Consider the following 23,881-nt stretch of genomic DNA (forward strand, 5'->3'; position numbering starts at 1 on the left):
CCTTCCTTACTGATCAAAAACACAGCACTTCCAGGGGATTGAAAACCAAATCTCACAACAGGCCAGAGCTAGAGAACCCTCCTTCTGGACCCGACTTAAAAGGTATCTCCCCCCCAAAAGCCTGAACTCAAGAACACATCGGTTTAAGGGGAAGAAAGAAGGAAGGTCCCAGGACCTCTCCCCCACCTACAGTGCTGGAGAAGAGCGCTAGTGTGGAGGGAGAACCTAGCTGGAAAAGCTGGGCCAGGCTCAGGCCTTAGAACACAGGTGGCATAGAGGCAGCTGGAGGAGAAGCACAGAGCAGGCAGTCCAGTCACAGCTGAAACACACTCCATCTTCTCCCCCCCACCCCTTCTGGAGGTTTTGGCCTCAGGACACAGCCAGCTTTGCAGATCAACACTTCCCTGGCTCAATCTCATCAATAAAGGCAGATAAGAAGCATTAAGAGGGCATGAAAGCTCAAGCTCCAATAGCATTACCCTCCCCCAAGACTGATCTGAGAGCCTCACTGACTGAGGTCCAAGGGGTAAAGGCTGCAACAAACTTCAGAAAATAACCTTGACCACAGTGCAGGAAGCCCAGCTCCTTCTCATCTTCTGCTGTCAGCAAGGGAAGATCAGACTACCTGACCAAACAGCAGAACAGAGAAGAAGCCCCTTCAGGACGGAACAGCCCAAACTCATACATCCAACACAAAATAAGAGGAGCAAGACTACAGGTAGCTACGGGGGGTCAGGGGGAGAAGAAAGGGGAAGTATGAATAAACAACAGAAAAAGAAAAAAGAAATTACAAACAACAGCTTCTATCCAGGCAATGAACAAAGAGCAAATGGAACAGAAGAAGATCAAGGAACACCAAGCAAAAACACAGAAACTCCAGTGAATTGGGCACAAGCTTTGGAAGAACTCAAAATACAATTCAAAAAACAATTAAGAGAGATTGAAGACAACTGAGAAAAGAACTTAAAAGGCAAAAATAAATCATTTGGAAACAGAAACAAAGAAGATGAAAGATGGGGCAAAGAAAATGAAAGATGACCTCCAAAGAAAATCAGACCAGAAGTAGAAAGATGACCAAAAAAACAGGGATGAAATTCAGTTTTAAAAACTAGAGTATTATTAGTTGAAATCAGGAAAGACCTGGGTATAAATCCTGCCCCAAGGACAACTCTGATCAAGTCATAATATCTCTCTAGGTCTCATTTATTGTCACTTGTAAAATTTGCTAATGATAACTAAAGTAACTACTTCATAAGATTATGTGGTGGCTAGCTGGTACAGTAGATACAATACTGATCCTGGAGTAAAAAAAATTGTCCAATCTTAGACTCTTACCAGACTCTCACTTACTGACCCTGGGCAAGTCACTTAACTTCTTTGCCTCAATTTTCTCAATTGTAAAATGGGGTTTATAATAATAATATCTATCTCACAGTGTTATTGTGCAGATCAAATCAGATAATACATATAAAGTGCTAATAACAATGTCCAGCACATATCCCTGTTTGTTTTTGGTATTATTAGAGGAACAAATTAGATAATATATGTAGAATGCATTGTCAACCTTAAAGTACTATATAAATGCAATCTTCATCATTGTTGATGATTTTAAGAATTAGCATAAAAAATAAAGTGAATTAAGTATTCATATTGTCCATAAGTTCACCAACACTTGAGTTAGTCCACTGGGACATATATTTCACTTGGGTATAGAATATGTATGATACATATATGATACATAGAACAGAAAAGAAGAAGGACACTGGGTTGAAATGAATTTGGTAAATTTTTCAGAACATTGAATGATTACAAGATATTAATTACCTCAAATATTTGCCTCATTAATCCTGATTTTCTTTTGGTGATGGTCTATGGCTAGGATCTGAGGAAGTTAGGGACTTGAAGGGATTTAGAAAGCAAATGGTCATTGAGTTGAACCACATTGACTCCATCTTGGGACTTCAGTTTTGGAGCTAACTTAGTTCCCCAGTCTAATCAATTTTGGGTCTAAAATTTTATTCAATTGTAGGAATCGGTGACAAACCTTATTGTATATTGTTTGATTCTATCCCTCCATGTCTGGGAAGCTACACCACTTCTACCTGTAACTTAGACACTCTTAACTAAGGACCTAGGTTATGGTAGCCAAAAAATTCAGTCAGAAGCAAAGATTGATGCAAGGATTTTTCTCACATTAATACATTTCAAGAAACCCATAGACCTTATTTGAAAACGGACCCCACACTAATCAATCAGTTATTGTTTCCACATTCCTTTGATTGTTTATAGACACATGGGGTGAATAAGATACTTCTTTTTTCTTAATTCATGTAATTATATCTGTTCCAACTTGGAAAATCCCTAATCTTTCATCCAATTAGAAATTAGATTACCTAATGCTATATTTTCCTTCTAATTAATTGGCCCTATTTGATTGTTTTTTTATATAGAAAAACCTGTCTTTCCTTGTAATTAAGGGTCAACCCTAAGCTGAGGAAGGGTCCTGGTCCAAATTTGTTAGGCAATTGGCATGCATTGCTTAATAAATCGATGTACTCAGAAGAGCAAACCTTTTTTCCTCAGTCATTTCATCTTTCAACTGCCACAAAACCATAGGAACCACAATCATTAAAGTAATGAAATTGCAGGTGACCCAGAGAGATTACTGTGGGTGTAAATAGATTGCAGATTTCAATGATAGATAGCACATGAAAAGCTGGCTGAATGACAATATCATTAGCATGAATGACTCCAAAAGGATGCAAGGGTCATTTAGTTAGAATGAACAATAATGGATGAACAGTGGTGCCCATGAAATAACAAAGGAAGCATGAGGTGGTCTTCTCTGAATACTCCTCATGAGATTTACAAAGACAATAGTGATGAGGTTTTGAAGAGACGGGATGAATTGTGATTGGCACCTGTGGAGAGGATATACTCAAAGATAAGAATGTAGGATCTTTTGAAGCACAAACATTTTGACAACCAAGAGGTAAAACTCAGACTTATGGAGGTAATTACGATCTCTGTGTATTTTTGCCCTTAGGGAAACTCACTAAGTGAACATTTTACAACCTAATGAATTAAAGGTCCCTACCCAAGAATGTGTATATTTTCTGCAACTAGCTGTCTTTCCTATAGTATATAAAATCCTTTTTGGTTTGCAAAAAATTAATTTACACACAACTTTTTGATAAACACATTTCGAAGGCACACCTGCATGCATCTCGTCTCCATGAACAACCATCTTGATCAAAGAAACATTCCTTAATGAGTATTGCTAACCTAAGCTTTCATCTGAATGTAGCTTTTGATCATTCAAGTTGTCACCCTGATTTATTAAAGAAGCAGAGAAAAACTGGTCTCATGTGTGACAGTTCTCAAAGAGTCTTTTTTGATTTTACTTTGAAAATTAAAAAAAAAATAAACCAACAACACCCTGAGCACTGTTTTACAACTGACAATATAAACAAGAGAATCAGAACTAAAAAGCTCTTGAATTGCACTCAAATTAGAGACTCCTTCCAGGATTTTTGAAGCAGTAGTATACGCAATGGCTCTAACCCAGGAATACTATTTCAGCCGCCTGGATAAACAAGGTTAAGGTAGACAGGTCTTAAAACTATAGACTAGTTAGGGGAAGACAAAACATAAAGGGGAGATTGAAAGTGGGGAGAAGAAAGGATGGGAAAGGAAAGTTGCAAAATGTCAGAAATTGATTATTAATAATTGTATCTACATGTAATTGGGAAAAAATGAGAATTTTTTAAACAGAAGAAAAAAGAAAAGAAAGAGAGGGGAGGAGGATACCTGGGTGGAAGCTAGGCTGCTGGTGAAAGGGTGTTTTATTCTGGAGAGTGAACTGAGTAAGAACTGAAGTGAGTGCAGTGAGGGTCTCTCATGAAATGGTAGTCAGGCCAAGCACTCACCAATCAGAAAAAGAGGCAGAACCATGATTTGAAACCAGATTCTCTGACTCCAAATTCTGCTTCTTTCCAGTTGTGATGCTATCTCCTTCCTACCCTTCATAAAAGTCTTCTTAATGGCAAGGCATATCAGACTAAATATATTATAGTTGTTATTCAGTCATTTTAGTCTTACTGCCTCTTTGTGATCCCATTGGAGTGGTTTGCTATTTCCTTTTCTAGCTTGTTTTATATATTCTTGTTTTTAAACCCTTACCTTCCGCCTCAGAATCAATAATAAGTATTGGTTCCAAGGTAGAAGAGCAGTAAGGGCTAGGCAATTGAGGTTAAGTGACTTGCCCAGGGTCACACAGCTAGGAAATCTTTGAATCCAGATTTGAACCCAGGTCCTCTGTCTCTAGACATGACTCTCAATCCACTGAACTACTTAGCTGTCCCCACAAACTTGAAGCACAGGTATTCTTAATCCTTCCAAGGATAAACTTCAGGACATCCTTAAGTTTGTATGAAGAGGAAAATATTACATCTTTATTTTCACTAATATCTAAATATAATTTAGCATGTCTTCAATTATTTAAAAACACTTTTCTGATAAGAAGTTCATAGATTTTAGCAGATTGCCAAAGATCCAACACTCACACACAGGCACATGCACACACACCACCCTTAAGAATCCTTGCACTAGCTCCTGAGATAATAACATGACATAGTAGATATAGTAATAAATCCAGGAAAATCTGGGTTCAACCCAGATTTTTTTTTTATGAATATATCTTACATTTAATGGAAGAAAACAAAAATATAAGTAATCCATCCATTTGTGAATAAGTTATTTCCATTTTAATGACTGATATTCTAAACACATTAACTCAGAATACATGTCTAAAGTAGAAGCAGTACCCTACCTAACTAATTTATGGCTAGGGGCCATAAAGAAATCTAAACCTCTTCACCTTTTTTTGTTTCAATTTTCTCACCTGCAAATTAGGAATAAATATTAACATTTAACTCACAGGGCCATTGTGGAATTAGCATGAGATGATGCCTATGTAATCCTTGGAAGGACTAGCAGTCTGGTCTGAGGGCTTGCCATGCCTTTTTCAGAGGTACTCCTCCATCTTTGATTTTCACCTTCCACCAAACTCTCACATGTGGCTCTATGAAGCTGTAGCAGATACATTGGTCATATCTTTGTAAAACCAAATTGGCAGATGAACAAACCAGATTGAAGGCAATCAATAGACCTCAGCCCCACTGGTGAGTTAGTTAGGTGATCGTCTACCCCAAGCATATAAAGACTTCCCCTGGTGGAATGGGCAAACAGGAACAATTTGTTCCAACATTCATAAAGGTGACTGAAGGGGGGCCCTGTGGAGTGCCTAGAGCTTGGTCAGACATGGAAGACACCAAAGTCTTTCACTGCATTCTGGACCATCTGTAGTCATCCTGACTTTGGTCTTGTCATTGGACTTCGATGCCTCTGCAAGAGAGTGAGGCTTATGATTCTGTGTGACTCGACTTCACTTCAATCTAGTTCACTCCCAAGTCAAGACATCACCTTGTGATTTCATTGGTTTTCTCTAAAAAATGAAGGACGAATAATAAAAATTTGGCAGACCATATAAGCATTTATATAAGGTTTATATAAGCACTGAATAAAATTGGGTTATTGTTATTATTGAGAGCAGAGATCTTGTCTAATCACACCTTTTTTATTCCATTTAGAATTTTCCCTACTCATTCCCTGTGGACCAACTACTGACCTTGGGTCTCACCCCAACCTAACAAAATTGGTTTTAGAATTCCTTGCCTGAATATACTGAAGAGAAATGAAAGAGTTCTTGAATAATTTCTTCCTGTTCTTCAAAAAAGCTTATCTCCTAAAAGAAGAAGGAATCACTTAGCTAAGTCTGTTTTGCATCTACCTCCCAGTGTTGAGATAACAGGGGCTAAGTTAGAAAAGGAGTTCCTACTCTAGTTAGAAGACACTAATGTATTCCTTGGATTCCATAGTATATTGTGGGTGATTGTGAAGTCGAAAAGTAATTAACATTAAAGAGCAAACAATGAAAACAGCATTATCATCAGGAAACAGCACATGCAGAAAAATAGTTTAGAGCCTAGAGTAAAGTTGCTGCCAGGAGAAACCCTCTATATTTATCTCTAAGATACAGCTGGTGAGGAATGCTGTGGGTTAGACCTGAACCTGCTTTTGTTCTAATAGATAAACTTCTCTTCTGTTTTTAGAAGGGAAATCCTTTGGCATTTTTCTTTGACTCATTTATGAGGCACTACAAAATAAGTGTTCTCTTACCTTATATTATATCCTTCAGTCTTATTTTACCAAAGCAGATCCTGTCTTCATATTCCCTCACTCACATGGTGAAAGATTTACAGTAAATGACTCTTCAAATGAATCTCTCAAAGCCCTGATGATTTGGCCTAATCTAAACAGTTGAAAAAGGACTCTTAAAAGGGGCCAGATCTGATCCTTTTTTGTTCAGTTTTCCCCTTAGTTTTCATAGGCCCTAATAAGTAAATGAAGCTTGTATATAGAAGAGGGCAATAAAGAAGTCTGGGGCATAGATTGCCACCAGTGTTTCTGAAAGTTTCTGTTTGTTAGACCCCTTTATATAATTAAAAGAAAACTTTTGCTTTCTGTCTTAGAATAAATTCTACATATTGGTTCCAAAAGTGCTAAGTAATTGGGGTTAAGTGACTTGTGTGAGATTTAAAATAGTGAAGCCCATAAACTGTAGTGAGTTAAAATGGTGGAAGATATAAATTGTGATGGATATAAGAGAGGGTGAGTAAATTTTACCGTAGAAAATATGTTTCACTACAGTGTCTTGGTTTTTAAATCAAATATAAGGTGGTCTCCAGGGAAATATTCTCAATTATTCAAATACCCAAGTCAACTGGGTTTTATAGAGATTTTAATTAATACAAATGTGGAATTAAAGAAAAGAGAGAAAGAGAGTAAAAGGAAATAAGTATGAAGGGCCTTAAGCCAACATGGCCTAGACCTGAGTCTTAAGAGAGAGAGATCAGTCAGTCAGTCTTTTAACACTCACCACAAGGTCTGCCTAAGCAAGGATTCTAGTGACACCAGGCCAGCATCATTTCAGCTGCTTTCACCAGCTCCCTCCTCCATCTGAATGTTTCAGAATCAGTCCTTCCTCAATCTGAATGTTTCAGAATGACCTCCAGCTCTTCTCTGAGCTCTTATTTTTAAGGGCAAAATCTCCTATGTCACCTCCCCTAAGTTCTTCCATCTACCAATCACTGTAGATGTTTTCCAAAAGACAGCCCATTTTGAATTCACAGCTGAGTAGATTAATCTCTTTAGTAAGTCAGAAAAAATGCTGCTGTGTTGACTAATTTCATTAAGAGAAAACCTCTGAGTAAGTTTTTCCCTTTTAGGTCTAAGTAGTTTACAAGTTGCCCCACCTTTATAGGCACCTAGCATCCCATTGTATCAATTCCAAAAACAGGCATGGCTCAAAGAATTCCTTTCCTTTATAAGTATGGTTTTCAAGTACTTTCATTGTTTAGCAAGGAGTTTTCTGCCCTAAAGCAGTCTTAAGTATGGGTGGAATAGAGGTCCTCCCATATGTGATAATTAAAATGTTTGGGAGCAAGGGAAATATATATATATATATATATATATATATATCAATTATGACTGCTGAAATATGTTTTCTACTGTGTCTTGGTTTTATATAAATATAAGATGGTCACCAGGGAATATATTCCCAATTTATGAATATGCCCAAGCCAACTGGGTTTTATAGAGAAATTTAATTTATAATACACTGATTAATCAATAGAAAAAGAGAGAAAGTAATAAAGGAAAAAGAATGAATAAATCAGTCAGTTGGTTTTATCACTCACCCAAGATCTCTCTAGGTAAGGCTTCTCATGCCAACCACAGCTCCACCTTCAAGAGAGCCTCCTTTCAAGAAATGTTTCCAGAGAATTCTCCTCCTTCAGAGCCAGCCTTCTCTCCTGGTCCTCCAACAGAGCAACCTCCTCAGTCCTCCTTCAGAGCCACCTTGCTCAAAGCAAAACCTGCCTCTCTCTCTCCTCAGACCCCGCTATCTTTCAGGAAACCATCTAAGTTCCCTCCCCTCAGTTCTCACATCTACCAATCACTGTTGATGTCTCCCCTGTGCCAATGGTGGTTCTAGTTTAACCCAGGACCGCCCAGAGGTCTGTGGCTTTGCACATGTCTGTTGAAGGTCATATTTTCAAATAATTAAATCTTGATCCTTTGCTGTAGCCCTTCCTAAATCCTGTTACTCTAAGTAGGGTGGAAATTGTAAGTTCCAAGACCTGGTTCTGTCATTCCAAGTATCTCTATTGTATCAATTCTAAAATCAATCATGACTCAAAGAATTTCCTGTTCTATGCTTAAGCATAGGTCAAAGCCCTTTCCATTGTTCAGCAAAAGGTTTCTGTCCTAAAGCAGTCCCAAGTAGGGAGGAGAAGGATCCTCCCATGCCAAGGGGGTTCACATTCCAATAGAGTTCTTACTATCAGTAGGAAATTTTTCCAAGTATGAAACTTTCCAATGGTGAAATTTCCAACATTCACAAGTCTAAGAAATTTCAAGGTTTACACATAGCAAGGAGTTTTTTCCCCTAAAGCAGTCCCAAGTAGGGATGGGGTAGAGATCCTCCCATAGCAAGGAGTTTTCACATTCAAGTAGAGTTCTCACTATTTGGTAGGGAATTATTTCAAGTAGGGAATTGGAAGATTCCTCAAGTAAAATTTTTTAACATTCATAAGTCTGTGAAATTTTAAGGTTACACTTGTCCAGGGTCATATATCTAGGAAGTGTCTGAGGTCAGATTTAAACCCAGGTCCTCTTGACTCCAGGATTGGTTCTCTATCCACTGAGTCACTTTGCTGCCCAAACCTATTCACCCTATTAAGAACTGTTGAGAAAATATATAATTAAGGATTCCAAAGAATTTTTGCATATTTGGGTGATATCTATCATATGGAAAGTCAAGCCATAAAATTTTAAATCTATATTAATTCTTTTAAAATAACAGTAATGAATTAATTACATGTTAATATAAATAATACATTTTAATGAAAAAAAAAGACTTTAAAAATTACCGAGAGGAATGTCATTGTTTTATATATTTTTACAAATATCTTTAATGCCCAGAATCATAGAAGACAAATGAATTTTCACATTTTTTTTATTCAGTCTGTTGTGATATATTGTTTTGGTTGAAGCATATGAAGAAAATCTAGAGAACATTATCTATAGTTACAGATTTAATATTTGAAGAATAATTTGTGAATGTCAACCTCCAAACAATTATGTAAGAAGTGGAAACACAAAGGACAACCTAATATATAACTGTTTGCTGGATGATGCCTTCTATGGTGTGGGGAGGGAAGAAGGGTCTGAGAAATCTGGAAAGAAATTCTATTAATAAAAAAATATTTTTTAAAAATTTGCTTTAAAAAAAGAGAAAAGAAAATACAGCCTGAGGCAAATAGGTAGTTAGAAAAGGGAAGAATTTTTCAATAGGAAAATAATGTTTTAGTATTATTATGAGAATAGTTAGATCTCATGGCCCCTCTTAAAGGGCCTTCAGAACCTCCCCTCCACAAGGGGGGTAAACTACACTTTAAGAATTTGTTAATCTAGGGATTAGAAGGAATCTCAAAAGTCAACCAATTAATTGTTTCAATCCACAGATAAAGAAACTGAGGCTCAGGATATTTAAGTGACTTGACCAAATTCTGAGGGTAGTAAGTCTCAGTTATATAATCTGAACCAATTTGTCTGAATCTTTAATAGCACTTTTGATATATGAGGATATCCCACTCACCAATGTTAATAAAACAATACTTATTTTGCTTTTAGTCTGGAGTTAGAAAAGTCACACATCCTAGCATAGTGTGGATTAGTAAAAGAGCTAAAAAATCGCATCTGTTTTGTTTGGGCTTGACTATAGGGCTCTGTTGGAGGCATTACTGTAGACTTGGTGACACCTCAGGTCCTGTTGGAAGTCCTTCCTTTTTCTACTGAAGCTACCCAAATTTCTTACATTTCTATGTGCCCTATAACTCTTTTTGGGATCCTAAATACTACAAAATTCTAGATATCCCTTAGTACATTCAATTTAATTTCTTTTCTTAAAAAAACTATAAACAGTATAGATCATTAATAATACAGGTTATTAATATTATTATTAGTATTATTATTGTGTGTGTGTGTTTTAAAACCAGGTCTTTCTGTCTCATACAACCATTGAAGTGAAGTGGCCATTCATTGGTCAATTTCATTATTGACTGGCAGGGATGAAAACTTTGACCAGCTTCATTTTTGACCAAGTCTGGTTAACTGGTCCTTAGAAAATCTGGTGATTCCTCACTTCTGAAAGTTTCTAATATTGATACCAGTTTCAATGTAGAAATTGTTCAATTTTAGTCACTTGAACCTTAGAACTGAGATCAAATAATTGATCCCTTTAAGTGTTCCCAATACTGAGTATTCCAGATATGTGTCATGTTACAAAGAACAAAAATACAGAATTGCAAAATCAGTTATCTTCATTCTCACCCTTCTCCACCTATGACTTGAAATCCCCCTCATTGAAGGTAATGTACTATTTATGGGAATTTTATTTTCTCTATCCCTTTTGGCCATTCAGTCTGTTAATAAATATTTATTAAAAATCTACTATGTGCCAAGTACTCTGATAAATGTTGCAGACATTAATAAAGACAAAGAAAATCCCTGCCATCAAGATTAAAATATAATGGGGGAATACATTAGACAAAAGGGAGGTTGAGGGATGGTAAAAGAAGGTACAAGTTATAGAGGTAAAATGGAGAAGTCTTGTACTGTCTTCCCCATTAAAAGGTAAATTTCTACCCCTCAATTTTCTTTCTTTTTTTTTTTAAATATATTTTATTTGATCATTTCCAAGCATTATTCGTTAAAGACATAGATCATTTTCTTTTCCTTCCCCCCCACCCCCCATAGCCGACGCGTAAGTCCACTGGGCATTAGATGTTTTCTTGATTTGAACCCATTGCTTTGTTGATAGTATTTGCATTAGAGTGTTCATTTAGAGTCTATCCTCTGTCATGTCCCCTCAACCTCTGTATTCAGGCAGTTGCTTTTTCTCGGTGTTTCCACTCCCATAGTTTATCCTTTGCTTATGAATGGTGTTTTTTTCTCCTGGATCCCTGCAAGTTGTTCAGGGACATTACACTGCCACTAATGGAGAAGTCCATTACGTTCGATTATACCACAGTGTATTAGTTTCTGTGTACAATGTTCTCCTGGTTCTGTTCCTCTCGCTCTGCATCACTTCCTGGAGGTTGTTCCAGTCTCCATGGAACTTCTCCACTTTATTATTCCTTTTAGCACAATAGTATTCCATCACCAACATATACCACAGTTTGTTCAGCCATTCCCCAATTGATGGGCATCCCCTCGTTTTCCAGTTTTGGGCCACCACAAAGAGTGCAGCTATGAATATTTTTGTACAAGTCTTTGTGTCCATTATCTCTTTGGGGTACAGACCCAGCAGTGCTATGGATGGGTCAAAGTCTACCCCTCAATTTTCTTGAGGAGTAGGGATTGTTTTGCTTGCCTGTATTTATATCCACACAAGTCAGGACAGTGCCTCACACACACACTAAGTGCTTAATTTAATTCTCTCTTTCTCCTTCTCTTCTTCTTCTCCTCCCTCTTCTTCTCCATCCATCTTTCTCTCTGTGCCTTTCTGTCTCTCTGTCTCTCTCTGTCTCTCCTTCTATCTTCTCTCTTTCTTCCTTCCTCTCTCTCTTTCTGCTTTCCCCTTCATAATAATACCTATCATAGTAGTAACTTGCTGATCTCAAGTCAAGACAGGCCACACACAGATAATAGTGTCTACTTTTAAAATGCAGAGATCTGAGAGAACACTGTGAGATTTATGACCTCTGTTTTGCTAAAATTCCTGATATGAGTGTAGGAAAATTACCAAAGTAAAATCTGTGACAGTAGGAGCTGTTTTCCTGGTCCCACAAAATTGATGGGCTCTCCAGATGCTAGCTCTGGCACTGAGAGATTGTGCTTCTCTACTTCTCCAACCTGATTCTCCATTTGAGTATCCCCTCAATGTGGTTATTCTCTATGGTTCCTATAAAGAGTCCAGATGTTTTTGTTCACTGTGAAGTTCTGCACCTAGGAAAAACTTATTCATCAACACAGCTGTACAGCTGTACAGCTGGCCCAAGCAGCGATGCTGCTTCTGCCAAAGGATGCTACAAGGCTTTCTACCAAACATACTCTCATAGGAGAGACATGATTGCAATGCAACTAATTCACTAGCTGCTAATTCTTAGCAAAACCAAACCAAAATAAAAAAAAATAGATTCCTTAGACTTTCCCTAAAGCCAGGAAAGTCTGAGAATGAGTTGAGACCTGGGGATAAGGTAGGAATTCCATGACCTTGTATAAATGGTGGCAATTATTTGAGGCAAATTGTGTGTGTGTGTGTGTGTGTGTGTGTGTGTGTGTGTGTGTGTGTGTGTGTGTAAGTCTCCTACATGAGACTGAAGTAGACTGAAGACCAAGGTTATGGGATTTGAAGAAGTTAAAGAAATAGGATGTCAGAGAGACTAAAGGGAGCAAGTATTAGCAATAGAGAAGGAGACTAAGCCAAGTATTGTGGGAAGGAGAATAACCTGGAATACCATAGGTGATAACTGTCATTTATACTGCAATTGAAGGTTTTAAAAATGCTTTACATATAGTATTTCATTATAACCTAACTGTCATTGGAGACAATTGCTATTAGTATTTTGCACTTTATAAATAGGTAATATGAGGCAGACAGAAATTAAGTGACTTGCCCACAGACACCTAGTATTAAGTATCTGAGCCTCGATTTGAATGTATTTTCCTGATTCCAGGTACACCCCTCTCTATTACATTGCTCCCTCAAAGAAATCAACAACGATTTGGACAGAATGGATTAAACTATAAAGGAAAAAGAGTAGCTGCTGAGTGATGGTGGCGGTATGAAGCAAAAAGTATGCCAATTGTGTGACAGAGGCTGGAACATAAGAAAAGTGCCAGGCTGAAGAGTGTGTGGAACTGATCTCATCAGGGGAGGGTCCCAAAGAGATTGGAATCAGGAGGAGCAGAAGATTCTGGCTGGAAGAACAGTTGGTCTCAGTCTGGAGAAGCCAAAAAGAGATGGTTGACTAAGACTTTCTCCTGAAGGTCACCCAATTTTTCTTGCTTGTGACTACAAATCTTTCCCCCACAACATTTCTGAACTGAAGTGTCTCACTGAAGAGAAAACCTGAGAAAAGTCATTTTGATTCTCTGTCAGACTTTACCTCAGCTCCTGTTGCCCTGTGTCTGAACCCTGGCCAAGGGGCCAAACCCAGGATTAGCCAACCTGACTTTCTCTCAGGGAGCTTAGGCTGCCAAGGCCTGAGTTCCCCCAAACTCAAGGAGGGAGGAAAAGGGTTTTAGATAGACAGGGAACCCCTTTTCCCCACTTTCCTTTCCCATTATTTCCCCTGCCAGTTATTCCTTTGTATTACCCTGATTTAATTGACATTAAAATAGTTATCTTTTCCTCAAGATGTGAATTGAGTGTGAGTGAACAGATCAAGGGGAGAGATATCATCATAAGAAGAAACCTTTGGTCTTGAGTAGTGGGGGGGGAGAAGGGGGATAAGAGCAAATCTGGGAGAGCAGCCATAGTTAAGGAAGGAAGGCAGAAGGGGGGAAATCTTCAAAGCCCCTCTCCTTTCTCTGAGCCAACCCTAAACATCAACTGTCCTCTCCTAGATCCTGTTCCCTTTATCATCCCCAAAACCTTTTTCTCCATTACATCTGCTGTCTCCCCTGAACCCCACTTTGAGAAGGGATGTCTCCATTCTTCTCCTCTCTCTCATTCATAACAATTGATCCTCTTGGCACTGTATGCCAGGGGATATGGAAGGAAGTTGGCTTTCAAAAGAGTATTCACATGTGTGGTAAATTGAGGAGAACCAAGCTTTCAGAGAATATCAGATGTAATAAAAATGAGGAGATATCTGGGATAAAAGGAGTTAGTTTAAAGTTGAGGAAGGGGGGAGGGCAGGTGGAGTCAAGATGGCAGCTTAGAGACAGCAACAGTTCAGACCTCCATAAACCCTTTCTCACTAATCAAAAACACAGCATTTCCAGGGGACTGAAAAAACAGAACAGAAGTAGGTAACCCTCCTCCTGGACCCAACTTAAAAGGTACTCTCAATAAAAAGCCTGAATTCTAGAACATGCCAGTTTAAGGGGAAGGAAGAAGGAAGGTCCCAGTTGCCCTCCCTCACCTACAGTGCAGAGCCTCCAGCAGTGGCTGGAATCTCTGGATGGGCAAGGGCACTAGTCCAGAGGGAGTACTTTGCCAGAAAAGTTGTGCCAGGCTCAGGGCGTAGAACACAGGTGATGTAGAGGGAGCTAGAGGAGAAGCACAGAGCAAGCATTCTAGCTGCAGCTGAAACACTCCATCTTGGTAACCCCCCCAACCCCCCCGCCCCAACACACCCTTTCTGGAGGTTTTGGTCTCAGGGCGCATCCAGCTTTGCAGATCAAATCTTCCTCCCTAGCTCAAAATCATCAATAGGGCAGATAAGAAAACTTCAGAGAGCAGGGAAGCTCAAGCTCCAACACTCCTCCCCCACAGACTAATCTGAGAGCCTTGCTGACTAAGCTACAAGGACAAAAGCTGCAACAAACTATAGGCAACAAATCTCAGCTCCTTTTCAGCTTCTGCTGTCAGCTGGGGAAGATCTGACTAACCTGATCAATCAGCACAAATGAGAAGAAGCCCCTTCAGGATAGAACAGCCTAAACCCACAGATCCAGCACATAATGAAAGGAGCAAGACCATAGTCAACTACAGGGGGAAGAGAAGGGGGAAATATGAGTAAACAACAAAAAAAGAAAAAAAAGGACATTACAGCTGACAGTTTCTATGCAGGCAATGAACAAAGAGCCAATGGAACAGAGGAAGATTAAGGAAAACCAAGCAAAAACACAGAAACTCCAGCAAATTGGAAACAGTCTTTGGAATAACTCAAACTACAATTCAAAAAACAATTAAGAGATCCTGAAGACAACTGGGAAAATAACTTAAAAAGCAAAATAAATCATCTGGAAATAGAAAACAGAGTCTTGAAAGCCAAAATTAATCAGCTTGAAAATGAGGCAGAGGAGATGAAATATGGGGCAAAGAAAACAAACAATTACCTCCAAAGAAAATCAAACCAGAAGGATAAGGATGACCAAAAAGCCAGGGATGAAATTCAGTCTTTAAAAACTAGAATCCAACAACTAAACACAAATTATTTTACAAGGCAGCAGAAAACTATAAGACAAAATCAAAAGAATTAAAAAATTGAGGAAACCATGAAACATCTCATTCATAAAACAGATCTAGAAAACAGGTGTAGGAGAAACAACTTAAGAATCATTGGACTACCTGAAGATCATGACAAAAGAAAAAAGCCTCAACATCATTCTACAGGAAATTATCCAAGAAAACTACCCCAACATTCTAGAGCAAGAGGGAAAAGTGTAGATTGAAAGAATCCACAGATCACCTCCTGTACTTAATTCCCAACTGACAAACCCAGGAATGTTATAGCCAAATTCAAGAACTAACAGACCAAGGAGAAAATATTATAAGCTGCTAAGAAGAAGTCATTCAGGTACCATGGAACCACAGTTAGGATAACACAGGATCTGGCTGCATCTACAATGAAGGATCAAAAGTCATGGAATATGATATTCCGGAAAACAAGGCAACTAGGTCTACAACCAAGAATCACCTACCCAGCAAAACTGACTATATTCTTGCAGGGGAAAGTCTGGTCATTTAATAAAATAGAAGACTTCTAAGCATTCACAAAGAAAAGACCAGACTTCAACAGAAAATTTGATGCCCAAACATAGAACTGAAGAGAATCACCAAAAGGTAATTAAGAAAGGGGAAAAAACAAAAACAAAAAATAAAAACCCCACTTTTTAAAAAGGGATCCAATAAGTTAAAATGATTTGTACCCCTACAAGAAAAGAGGATATTGGTAACTCTTAAAAATTGTTATTATCACCTGGGTAGCTAGAAGAATTATACTTAGAGGAGTTATAATGATTTTTAAGAAAGGAAGAAAGGAAGTTTGCACAGAGGGAGAAGGCACACACACACATATACATACATACATATATATATATATATATATATATTTTTTTTTTTTGAAGGAGGTCAAAATTACCTCCCTCTGGGGCATCAGGGGTAAACTCTTGCCCAAGTCAGCATAACCGTTCCAGGAGCTAAGCAGACACTCCCTGTATTGTGAACCCCCTCAGCTAGCTGCAACTGCCAAACCAAAATATCCTGCTATTCACATTTCATTCAAACTTCCTATGCTATATAAGGTGTGTCCCTAGCTGAGCCAGGCGTGGCTCCTCTTTTGGAGCAGCCCTAGTGCATTAGTAATAAAGGTGATCTGCTGCCTACTTGAATTATCTCCATGTTTCCATTCTGGGAGGAATTTCCTCAGACCCTACATTTGGGGGCTTGTCCAGGATCCTCCATGAGTGGACCGCCAGAGCACAGACACCAGGTTAGTGTGACTGTTGGCAGTAGTGTTTTGTGACTGTGATTGATGGGGAACTGATCACGGGATTAGGACATATGACTAAGTAGCCTGGCTAGTCTCACTGTCTCTGGGGTTTATACGGAGAAGGCCTATTGTCAAGTCCAATCCTGCTAAGTGATCTGGTTCCACCTGTGTGTGACTGTGGATTGGCATGGTACATGGTTCCTATGTCCCGTGAGGGGCCAGGCCAGAAAGGCTGGGACGTGATTTGGTGATGAATGTTTCTGTTTGTTTGGCCGCCAGGAATTTTTGTGTGATGTATTCATAGTATTGCCAGGGTCAGGGATTTTTGTCCAGACAGAATTCAGGGGGTTAGAGTTCCTCTGCCTAATTTGGAATTAGGTCACCAAGGTTGGACGTCTGTAACAGGGGTTAGAGTCCCCTTGGGCTTGGAGCCTGGTTTTAAGAGGGGTTAGAGTCCTCTGGAGCTTCTAGCTTGGTTTTAACAGGGGTTAGAGTCCCCTGGGGCTTGGAGCCCATCTATGAGGTAGGGGTTAGAGTCCCCACTGGAGGGGTTGGAGGCCCTTGCTCGGGGTTAGAATCCCCAGTTCTGGGTGGTTAGAGGCCCCTGGTTGGAATTAGGGGTGGATAGAGGCCTCCCGGTTGGAACTTGGGGTTGTTAGAGTCCTCCTGTTGAAAGTAGGAAACCCATTGGACACACTGGAGGAAGGGGGTTTGGCCCTGGGGGAAACCCGGCCACACCACTTTGTTTTGGGGACCACTTGCCCCTAGCCCCTTGGGGTGAGCAGAGGAGCACATCCAGCCTAGTGTTCATATTTTTTGTGTCTGTCTTGACTGTACAGTCCGTTATGTATTGCCCTGTCTGCTTTTCTGTTGGGAAAAATTGGCTCTAAATAGCTCAGAAAAAAAAAACCCAAAACAAAAAACTAATTTCTTTTTAACGTTGAATGAACATATTACACCTTCAATAAACAAGAGGCATGGCCTATCCATGGCACCCTAAAATTGTAATGCCATCCTCTACTTGGGTGGTGGCTGTGCTGGACTTCTCCTTTTTTCAGTCTGGGAAACCTCAGAGTGGAGTCAATACTGTGTATTGGCTCCAAGGCAGAAGAGAGGTAAGCGCTAAGCAATGGGGGTTAAGTGACTTGTCCAGGGTCACACAGCTGGGAAGTGTCTTAGGCCAGATTTGAACCTAGGACCTCCCATCTCTAGGCCTGGCTCTCAAGCCACTGAGCAACCCAGCTGCCCCCATTTTTTTTAAAAAAACCCTTACCTTCTGTCTTGGAAGCCTGAGGTCTGAGCCAGATAGGGACTAGCCAACCCAATTAAGACAAAGGAAAAAGTTTCCTTACAGGCCCCTCCTGTTGGGATGAGATCAAATCTAAGCAGCTGGAGCAAGACTTAGAGATGATAGGAAAAACAGGCAACCTGGAAGCTATCACTTCACTGATGAAATCTGTCTTCCTCCTCTGCTGCAGGGAGGAAGAGGGTTGATTCTGAACAGAAAGACAACTAGTGAGACACCCCTATTTTGGGGATGTTTCTATTTATCACAGTCTTGTCTCTTACTCCACAGTTAGAAGCACTTTTCACTTAAGATTAATTCTAAGGGTTGATGCATGAAACTTGGGAGGATTGCTAATGATTTTTGATATGGTACAAATGTAATTTCATGTATTGTGGTAACTGTTTGTCAGTTAAATGTGAAATGTTAGCCAGATTTGATTGACCACAAAAACTCATGGTTAAAAGTTTGTTTTGTTAGACCTTGCAATGCATAATGGTTTCAGTGAATTTGAGAATTGTCTAAATGTGATTGATAGCCAGCATGACACAGAGAGGGAATGTTTTATTCTATAAGGACAGAAATTGTACTGGCTACTTTATAGATGTAAAAGTCATCCAGAAAAAGTTGTTATGTTGTTGAGAAGAACTTATTCTAGATTTTAAACTTGTGATTTTAAAAAATCAGATGTTATTTTAATGTTTGTCAGAACTAGCAACAAGAAATCATATGACACACAAGAAGTTTTTTTAAGTGGTTAATCTATGCATGGGATTTAATAATACAAATACTAAGAATTTGTTTTTTTACAAAAGAGGGAATTTTTAGATGGTGTTGTCTTTGACTAAGGTTATTTGAATTGTTTTTTAAAATGTGCATAAAGTATGGGAAGGAATTTGTGATCTAGAGATGAACATGTATTCAGATACAAATTATGTGTGCATTTGTACTAAAGAGAGAATTAAGTTTTCCACCTAAAAAGGTTAAGGGCATATGATATGCAAACTATATGTCCTTAACAAGACAAATTTGACCAGCCCTTAAATCAAGAAGGGCTTGTCATGAGTATTAAAATACAATTCAGCACAGTACCTTTCCTCTATTTACAATAATGGTAAAGAGGAAGAGCCAGAAGAAATAAGAGTAATGGATAGAGTTACTGGTTAATACTATGAATTCTAGTGTGAAATAGATACAACAAATTATAAATTGGAATAATGTTGATGGAATTTAATCAGGTATATGCCAATGTTTTGAGCTAAAAGAAAACTAAACTGGAGGTTCTATTCTACTTTAGACAGAGGTTTGAGAGGAGTACAGGTAAATGCTTTGCACTTCAGTTTGGTTACACACTTAAAGATTGCTAAAGGATTTAATCAAAGTTATTTGGAAGTTGTGGAGTTCAAACTATAATCCACTCATAGTAAATTATTATGAAGGGGGTTTGATACATTCAAAATTTTAAATTGTGATAAGCTAAGCACACTTGTTAAAGAAGGATGGGACAAGGTTAAAACCTAAATCGAGCCAAGAAGCCTTAGGATAAATTGCTCACAAGCTATTAACACCTTCCTTGAACACAAGAAGGAGAAAGAAGTGCTTATAATTGTTCCACGCTGATACTTAGGGACTGAAATAGGGACATCACAGACTTGACAACTACTGTGGGATAGAACTTAAAGATGAGTATATTTTAATTGTATATTTCAGAGGTTTTAAGATGCTCAAGCAAGCAAGCATTGCCAGCCTTGTCCAACCAAGTGGCTTGTTTGAAAGCTGTGGAATCTTAATGCAAACATTCCATGTCCAGAATGTTAAAATGAGTAGAGTGATATGTAATTGATAAGTCATCTCACACAAACTTTGGGAGTATGTTGGTTGATATTTTGAGTACATTTTTGATCTGTATAAAGATATATGTTGCAAACAGTGGATAGGATGTTAAAAATGGCATATTTGTGAAAAATGCTTGCTCAGAATTTTTTGATTGTTATATGACTTGCTGCTAAAATGATCAGTAATTTATAATTGATGAGCACTATGCTGAAGATGCAGTGGTTCAATGATGTAATCCTTTAAATCAGAATTCTTTTGTTTTACCAATTAGCAATTAAAGTGATGTCAAGGGAAGGAAGAATGGAAATCTTGCTCTGCTTTTTAGGCAGAGGTTTTGAAGGAAGAGAGAGAGAGAGAGACATAGATAGGTGAAAGAGAACAGATAGATGTTCTACTCTTTTAATTGGATCCCTGATCTAGTGATAATTTCTAAAATTAATGTATGTATTGTGGGAAAATCACATATGATTCTATAATTTCTCTGAACACTTACCCTGACATGATTTCTGACTGATCTTGTCTTAGTCTTTCAGATGGCCTAGGTCCAAGAGATGATACAGCTCTGATCTATATTACTATGGAACTACTCAATTCAGCACTCATGTTCTTTATTTCAGGTTTTTGTGACTAAAGTATGATATGTAAATTATTGCCAAAATACATAAGAATAATTGAGTGATCGGCCTTGTAGGGATATAAAAGGCTTCTTTGAAGGTATGTAAATTTGTTTCTGGACTGCTGATGAGCAGAATTTCTCTCAGCTGAAATGGGTGAGATTTGTCTTTTAAGGAAAAAGAAGGCTTCTGGGATCTAATGGTAACAAAGTACACAAAGGACAGAGAATGTCCTGGAATGGTTACAGAGGCATATTCTGGGCTCACCTGGGAATGGGAATGGACCTTTTCTGACCATCTAGGGTATTAGTCCTTGAGTGATACAATGATGACATGAGCCAGTGATAGCTTTGGCCTGTACATGAAGCCCTCACTATGTGTCCCATGGGACATGAGGAAATATTTTCCCTGTAGATCTTTTCCTTTGTGACAAATTCCCATAATCAGACATAATGCAAATTGTAAAATTAAAGTTTTAATTTCCTCAAACAACCTTAATAATTGAAAATTCTTAAATTGTTAGGGAACATACTTTGAAAAGTAGGTGAAGTTTATTAATAGATGGCTTGTACTTGTAGCCTTAATTTACCACAGTTAAAGTTTGGATCTTGAGCTTGAATATATACCTCAAAGCTTTCTTGAATTTCTCCCAGTATCTGGGGTAAAGAAATTCATCTGTAAAATGTTTTTACTCAAGTATTTATAGATGTTTATAGTTAATATGTACTTTGCAAAAGAATGTTCTTTGACAGAAACATCACATACCAACTCTGCAAACAACTAAGGAATCCAATTTCCTGAAGGTATCTATTCCTGTTAGAAGATGATTTCTGAAGAAGTCTGTTGGCTAAGACACCCAAATGCAAATGTGTAGTATCAATTACTATTGTATTAATTTTCTCTGTTTCTATCTAGTCTTCTAGTTTTTGCCCCAGTCCTGGTTTTTATACTTCTATCTTAGGGGCTGACTCTCCTCCTTGTGACCTGTCTGCCAATGGGAGAAGCAGTCATGGGACATCCTTCAGATCTCCAGGCAGGTCCCCACCTACCTAGGACCCAGGCATTCACCGAGGACACGCCCCAAAAGACCATGTGTCTGCAGCCTTTCCCTCCCTCTTCAAGTTTTGGCTACTCCTCTATGGGATATATATTTGTATACATTTCTAACCTTGTCACTTCTCTAGTTACTTCTAGTGTAGAAGCACTCATGGGAGTCACCCAGATGCCACTGTAAACTTGGCAACTATTCTAGCCTGAAGTCCTAGACATTGCCTATAGTCAATACCTCTCTCCTAACAATAGGCAGGGACAGCTCTACAACAATTCTCAGCTCTGAAGAAGCTACAGAAGACTGAGACCATCACCCCTTTTCCCTTAGATATTTAAAGGGGGGAAGTGTCATAGGCATTGTATACCCAGAAACTCAGGCAGACTATTGTCAGGGAAATTCCTTTGCTCCCTTACATCCTCGTGATGCTGATCATACAAGGCTAGTTAATCACTGAGTAGGCTTTGTCAAGGATCGCATTAATTCAGTCCAGCTCATGGTCCTTAGACTGCATTATCAACCCCTTGCAACTTGCCCAGCCCCTTATGATGAGGCCATCTCCATGGATGATTCATCATGTTTCAAGAAAAGAAGTGGGAAATGAAGGAGGTCAAATGACCTCCCCCTGGGGCATCAGGGGTAAACTCTTGCCCAAGTCAGTATAACCATTCCAGCAGCTAAGCAGACACTCCCTGTAAGGTAAACATCTTAATCCAAAATATTCTGTTATTCACATTTCATTCAAGCCTCCCATGCTATATAAAGTATGCCCCTAGATGAGCCGGGTGTGGCTCCTCTTTTGGGGCAGCCCTAGCATGCTGGTAATAAAGGTGATCCATTGCCTACTTGAATTGTCTCCGTGTTTTCATTCTGGGAGGAATTTCCTCAGACCCTACAATATATATAATCGAATTTATTAACAGGTAAAGGAAAGGCTTTGGGAATGGAATAAAAGGAAAAGGTTAGCATCTGACTCTCAACCCAGTTATTAAACCCACTATCTATCTACTCTAAACTAAATACCTAAGTTTCCTCAGGGTAAGTCCAACAGGGAACCAGATTTCTCACACACAGAGAGTCCTTGGTGAGTCAGGCATGCATCTGAGTCCACAATTGTCCTGGGAAAAAGAGGCTTTCTCCAAGTTTCTACTCTGTCCACCAGAATGTATGGAAATGTTCTATAACCCTTGTTTGGTGGTATTTAAAGAGATTGCTTGCTAACTGTCAAGGAGAGTTCAGGAGAGATAAGATCTTCACCTTACAGGATTCACTTATAGCTCCAAAATGATGGTTGGAAACCTGCTCCTTTCAAAAACTTAATATCTTGACCTAGGGCTCTTGGAATTCAGGCCTGTAAATCATACTCTTGCTACAGAGGGAACTATAGGATGAAATGCCAAAATCAAGATATATATATATATGTATATATATATGTGTGTGTGTGTGTGTGTGTGTGTGTGTGTGTGTGTGTGTGTGTGTGTGTAACTAGAGGTAAAAAAGAGATTAATTAGAGAAATGGAAAAGAAACAAAATGAGGTAAATTATGTCATAAATAAGTACACAGCAGGAGGGTGGGAGAACATCAATACACTGGAAGGGTAAAGAGATTGGAGATAGGAAATACTTACTTCTTAAGTGCATTGAAATTGACTCAGAGGGAAGAACAATCAGATCCATTGGGGCAGAGATTTGATTCATGCCCTATAGAGAAGTAGAAGTGTAATAAAAGGACTTGTGGCAAGGGAAGCAATACAAAGGAGGGAGAAGGTGGGGGGTATTTTTAAAAGACTATGAAGAAAATAAGAGAGGAATAATAAGGCAGGGGGTTATAAAGGGAAGTAAAACAAGGGTGGGAATTAGGAGGACTGATTAAATCAAAACACTGGTGTAGAAGGAAATAGTGAAAGAACAAAGGGCGGGGCTAGGAGTAGAAATCAAAATGTTGGGAAATACTCAGTTGGTAATCATAATTCTGAATGTGAATGGAATGAACTCACCCATAAAATGGAAGCAAATAGCAGAGTGGACTAGAAACCAAAATCCTACCATATGCTGTCTACAAGAAATACACATGAGGAAGGTAGACACACATAGGGAAAATGTAAGCAGATGAAGCAAAATTTATTGGGCATCAATTGAGAAAAAGAAGGCAGGAGTCACAATCATATCTGATAAAGCCAAAGCAAAAATAGATCTAGTCAAAAGAAGTAGGGAAGATAATTCCATCCTTATAAAAGGCAGTATAGACAATGAGGAAATATCAGTAATCAACATGTATGCACCAAATGGCATAGCATCCAAATTTCTAAAGGAGAAACTAGTGGAGTTTAAGGATGAAATAGATAGAAAAACTATACTAGTGGGAGACCTGAAATTTCTTCTATTAGAACTAGATGAATCAAACCAAAAAATAAATAAGATAGAGATGAGATGTGAACGAAATCTTAGAAAAATTAGAGTTAGATATGTGGAGAAAAATAAATAGGGACAGAAAGGAATATACCTTCCTTTCAGCAGCACATGGTAC

At 38.6% G+C, this 23,881-nt stretch overlaps 1 long non-coding RNA gene across 2 annotated transcripts in view; it reads left to right on the plus strand.

Annotated features, from left to right (window-relative positions):
• LOC130453646 (uncharacterized) overlaps positions 1-22,205 on the plus strand; it is a 135,242-nt gene extending 113,037 nt beyond the window's left edge. The window contains exon 3 of one of the 2 annotated variants that reach the window (XR_008911099.1): positions 21,268-22,205. This is a non-coding gene — a long non-coding RNA (uncharacterized LOC130453646). Of the gene's footprint in view, positions 1-12,863; positions 14,422-21,267 lie in introns of those variants that run through there. The other variant, XR_008911100.1, reaches the window with a different exon arrangement.
• The last annotated feature ends 1,676 nt before the right edge of the window (positions 22,206-23,881 follow it).

The sequence above is a fragment of the Monodelphis domestica genome, chromosome 4, assembly GCF_027887165.1.
Source record: "Monodelphis domestica isolate mMonDom1 chromosome 4, mMonDom1.pri, whole genome shotgun sequence".
NCBI classification, from domain to species: Eukaryota; Metazoa; Chordata; class Mammalia; order Didelphimorphia; family Didelphidae; genus Monodelphis; species Monodelphis domestica.